The sequence below is a fragment of the Mesoplodon densirostris genome, chromosome 3 (assembly GCF_025265405.1).
Source record: "Mesoplodon densirostris isolate mMesDen1 chromosome 3, mMesDen1 primary haplotype, whole genome shotgun sequence".
In the NCBI taxonomy this organism is placed as follows: Eukaryota; Metazoa; Chordata; class Mammalia; order Artiodactyla; family Ziphiidae; genus Mesoplodon; species Mesoplodon densirostris.
The window spans coordinates 156,525,069-156,531,081 of NC_082663.1; positions in this window are offsets into that span (position 1 = coordinate 156,525,069).

Sequence of the window (6,013 nt, forward strand, 5' to 3'; positions counted from 1 at the left end):
TTTTTTTTTTTTTTTTTTTTTTTTTTTTTTTTTTTTTTTGCGGTATGCGGGCCTCTCACTGTTGTGGCCTCCCCCGTTGCGGAGCACAGGCTCCGGACGCGCAGGCTCCAGACGCGCAGGCTCAGCGGCCATGGCTCACGGGCCCAGCCGCTCCGCGGCATATGGGATCCTCCCAGACCGGGGCACGAACCCGTATCCCCTGCATCGGCAGGCGGACTCTCAACCACTTGCGCCACCAGGGAGGCCCCCACACTGGGAATTTTAAGAAAAAAGTCACAGGCCTTCAAGAAGCCATGAATATAGGAAAGGGGATGGAGGACTATCAGATGAGTAAAGCAAATTATTATGTCACTATATGTAAGTGTGGTTGTTTTAACAGGCAGATAGATAGGTTGTGACAATATGTTTCAGGGCAAGAAAGTTGTAGAGATGTGGACATGATGAAGGAGAGATTGAATGTAACCAAGGAAACCTGGTGACATCAGAGAAAGCTTTCCAGAGGCAATGATGCCTGAGCCAGGTTTTGAAAGAATAATAAGAACTCTCCAGAGGATGAGATAAGCATTCCAAATAGGAGAGGTAGAGGTGAGTAATACCATGACACCTTTATGGAAACTCAAGTATAGAACTAATGAGCAGGAGAATGGCAGATGTTAAAGTCTGAGTAGAAGGCAGAGGCCAGATAACAAAGGGCCTATTTGCCATGAAAAGAAGTTTGGATTTTATCCTGAAATTGATGGAGTCAGTTAAAAATGTTAAGCAAGGAACATTGTTCTGGCAACGATGTATAGAGGGTGAATTTAGTATGTATTAAAGCTGTATAGACTGATGCCTAGAAATCTGGGCTATGGTAATTCAAGTGATAGGTGAATGAGAGTCCAAACTCAAGCAGGGATAGCATATATGGAGAACAGGAGACAAGATAATGGTTTAGAAACAAGACATGGTGTTCACAAGCAAAGAGATGATGTTGGTGAATGAGAAGGCTAAGCTGACTAGAAGGTAGGGTTGCCAGGTATCCTGTGTATACTGGATATGTCTCGTATTGAATGATTTTAAAATGCATCCTCTATTGATTTTGTCAGGTCACCCTTATTGTAGTAAGTTGTGCTTTTTCCCAGTAATGAAAATCGAGCAGTTGAAACTATTTTTCTGCTTCAGTAATTGGCACTTAAATGACTTAGGTGGCAATGCTAGCTGAAAATTGTATCTCCACAAAGACTGAAACAATCCCTTATAGACTGTCTCGTATATTTGGCAGAGGAAAGACCAAAGTTGGGGGGCGGGGTGGGTGTAGGAGAAAGTAAATAAGAATTGAGAGTCTTCTTTTCCATATTAAAGAAAGGAAAAGACTTCTTTTTGTCAAAGTCTCAAGTTGTAAGCAAGTAATCACCATTAATTAGAGATTACTTTGGATCAGTACACATGCTCTGAAAATCAACAGTGGCCATGCTTCTGACAGTTAGCAAGTTAAAGAGACTGCAGCTTCTGAAAGTCAGCCAATTTGTTACTATCCCATGCCTGTAGACAAGTCAGTCAGCAGATACCTCAGTCTAGTGACCATACTTCTGAAAGTTTGCCAGTCAATAACCGCCTTATTTCAGTGATCACACTAACATAATTGAAAGTCTGTCAATCAATAAACACCCCTGCTTCTGAAAATCCACCAATCCTTGAACCAAGCTTCCCAAAACCTTGTATGAGATCAGCTGTGGCTTTCTTTGGGAAGGTTCTTCCTTGCGAATACAGCTCTCGCTTGCAGCCATACATGATGTCCACCTTTTCCTCATCACATATCAAAGTTCAATTTATTGTTAGTTGGTAACAACTTCTACAGTTCAACCCCAATTTACTGTTATAACTTTAGCCTCGTGAGTGACAAACATAATCATGATGCCATGAGACTATCAAATTCAATATTTTCAATTTCTGTGGTGTTTGCTATCATCTAGTATTTGAATCCCAAATGCAAATGTAAATTCATGATTAATTTTCAGAACATTGGTTATCTATTAAATGAGGGAAAAAAATCCTTTTGAAACCTTTTCCACAGCATGAAACTGTTCATTCAATATGAAAAAGTGATAGAAAGTCATTTATAAACCAGTATCTATTAACAGCTAAACCTAAGAGATATAGGATTATCTCAGCTATAAACAGTTAAACTACATTTTCTAATTAAAACAAATTCGGATGAAAATAAAATAATCACAGCAGAAGTTGTAATGACCGTCCACCTTGTGTATCATCATTATCAATCTTTTCAGCACAAATGACTGGTCAAACATACCAGGAGTATTTTCTGATTCTAAAATTGCAAAAAAAAATTAAATGCCAGGATAAAATGCTGCAACAATAAAAAAAGTAATAGCTCTATTTACTATTACAGAGATTATTAAAGATCTAAAATGCCTTGTGTTTTTACAACACAGCCCAAGTTGCAAGTAATCACAATACTGAAAAATAAATCCCTTTGCTTGTATGTTTTTCTCGTGAAAAAGGCTTGCTTAGAAGGCTGCTGCTCACTTATTGAGTTAATGAGAAGTGTACTGCTTTTCATAGAGATAATACAAATGCAAATTATGGTGGATGTGCAAAAGTGCAAACAATTTATTCAAAGTTGAATCAAAGTGTAATGGATTATATGCAGGGTGTTGGCTATCTTGCCCATATTCTGCATTTCTGCATAATTCTGCCCAGACAACACCTGATATTCTTTCGGTTGACACTGGAGTACTTATTGTGAAGCTGTTGCATTACTTCAGCATTTAAACACTTGAGCAGTTAAAGAATTTTTGTGATTTTGTTTGCATTTCATAATCTTCAACTTTCTAGCATTCAAAAACTTGTTTGGAATTCCTGTTTCAGCTATGACATGTAAGCAGCATGCAAGTGATCGCTGTATCGTTACAAGAAGAAAAATTTGGGCAGGCTGAAAATCAGTGACTTTTCTTTTACCTTCCTGAGAACTGAGGTTGGTGGGCAAATTGCAACACTGAAACCTGGAGAGACAGGCATATCCAGAAAGATACATCCAAGATCTGCTTACCTGGAACAGAAATTACTGAAGCCATAAACTGGTAGAAAGATTTAAATGCTCATTTTGATAAATTGCTGAAGGTTGTGTGGACTGTCTTGAGAGTGAGAAACTCCTGGGGGGGCCACAGTCTTAAGAGTCCCCCACATTTCCATTGTCATTAGATCTAGAAACCCGGTTGGATTTGCATGGTGGTATTCCCTCAGGGTTCTAGTGGAAGAAGAGTAACCATTGTGAAATACACCCAGAGTCTTCTCCACCAAAAATGCCTCCTCTCCTGGGGAAAAGAGTTTCTAGAGTCTTATGCTAGCTGAGGTAAGGACACTCCACCCACTTTAGCCCCCTCTAACCTTCCTGTCTCACTAAGGAGGAGAAAACAGTCAAATAGATGGGGTTGGGGGGGATTCAAGGAAAAAGATTGGGAATGCTGCAACTAGAGGAGGGAGTATAGGGCAAGGAACTTGGGAAAAAGCTATACCACCCGATAAACATTTGCCCTAGACATAGGCCTACTAAAACTGAGATTTAATTGGAAGATTATAGAATCCTCCTCCCCCATCCCTACTCCCACCCTTACCCCACAGCTTGCCAACATACCAACAACACTGGATTACAGCAGAAAGAGAGATACAGACTCTCGTTGAGGAGGAGTGTTTAGGGAGTGTTTAGTGTTTTGTCAATAGTGGAGACAAAAACAAGGATACTAGAGGAATTTGAAGTCTCTGGCACCTATGGCTGCCTAACTCCTAGCCAAATTAACATAAATCTAGCGGGATAAAGCACCATGACCATGTGGGCTTTATCCCAGAAATTGAAGATGTGTACAGCATAAAAAAAGCAATCAATATAATACATTGCATTAGTAGAATGAGAGCAAAACACACACACACACACACAACCATCTTAATGCAGGAAAAACATTTCACAAAATGCAAAATCCAGTCATGTAAAATTACTGAACAATTCAGGAATAGAAGGGAATTTCCTTAACATGATAAAGTACAGTGATGAAAAATCCACAGCTAACATCATATTGAATAGTGAAACACTGACAGCTTTCCACCTAAGATTAGGAGCAAGAGAAGGGTGCCTGATTTTGCCACTTCTATTCAACAGTGTACGGAAGTTGTAGTCCAAGCAGTTAGGCAAGGAAAAGAAATAAAATGCATCCCAATTAGAAAGGAAGAATTTCTCAATTTGCAAATGACATGACTTTATATATAGAAAAGCTGAACAACTACCAAAATTCAATTAGAATTCATAAATGAGTTTAGCAGTGTTTCAGGATATAAGGTCAACATGTAAAAATCAGTTTTATTTCTATATGCTAGTAATAGAAAATTTAAATGGAAATTAAAGCAATTTCATGTATAATAGCATCAAAAATGATAACATACTTAAGGAGAAATTTAACCATTTAGGTCCAAGACTTGCACACTGAAAACTACAAAACACTGCTGAAATATATTAAAGAAGACCTAGACCTAGACCTAAATAAATGGAAAGATATTTGATATTCATGGATTGGAAGACATAGTTAAAATGACAATACTACCAAAATGATTTACAAATTCAATGCAAATCACTATCAAAATTCCAATAGCATTTTTGCAGAAGTGGAAAAGCAGATCCTAAAATTCATATGCAATTGCAAGGGATCCCACATAGTGGAAATAATTTAGAAGAAGAACACATTTGGAAGAACACTTCCCATGTTCAAAACTTACTACAAAGCTACAGGAGTCAAAACAATGTGGTATTGGCATATAGAAAAACGTATAGCTCAGTGGAATCAAATTGAGAGCCTACGTATCTATGGTCAATTGATTTTTGACAAGACTAAAAAGACCATTCAATGGGGGAAAATATAGTCTCTTCAATGACTCGTGCTGAGACTACTGGATATCCACATGCAAAAGAATGAATCTGACCCATACCTCACAACACATACAAAAATTAACTCCAAATGAATCAAAACCTAAATGTAAGTGCTAAAACTATTTTAAAAACTATAAAATTCTTAGAAGGAAACATAGGTGAAACTCTGCATGACCTTGAATAGGGCAACATTTTCATAGATATGACACAAAACACAAGCAAACAAATTCAATCAAAATTAAAACTTAAAAAGAAAAATTAAAATTTTGTGTATCAAAAGACACTATCAACAGAATTAAAAGACAACTCACAGAATGGAAAAAGATATTTGCAAATATTTTCTAAAAGCCTCATGTCTGAAATATTTTTTTAACTCATAATTTGACACAATCCAAGTAAAAAACACAATCCAATTAAAAAGGGGCAAAGTAATTGAATAGACATTTTCCTAAGGAAGATATACAAATAGCTAATAACCAAATGAAAAGATGTCTGACATCATTAGTCATAATGCAAGAAATGCAAATCAAAACCACAACGAGATATCATATCACACCCATTAGGATGGCTATTTTTTTTAATAACAAATGTTGGTAAGGATATGGAGAAACTGAACCCTTCGGCATTAATGGTGGGAATGTTAAATGGTGCAGCTGCTGTGGGAAACAGTTTGGTGGTGTTAAATACAGAATTACCATAGACCAAGAAATTCAACTCCTAGGTATATACCCAAGAGAATTGAAAACATTTGTTCACATAAAAACCTGTTCACTACTGTTCATAGAAGCACTATTCACAATAGCCAAAGGATGTAAATAATGCAGTATCCATCACTCAATGAACGGATAAACAAAAGGTAGTATATCCATACAATGAAATATTATTCAGCAAGAAAAAGGAATAAAATGCTGATACATGCCACAACATGGATGAATCTTGTAAACATTATGCTAAGTGAAGGAAGCCAGACACAAGACCACGTATGATTCCATTTATGTGAAATATCCAGAATAGGGGAATCCAAGAGACAGTAGATTAATGGTTTCCAGTGCTGGGGAACAGATGAATGAGGAGTGATTGCTTCATTGATACAGGGTT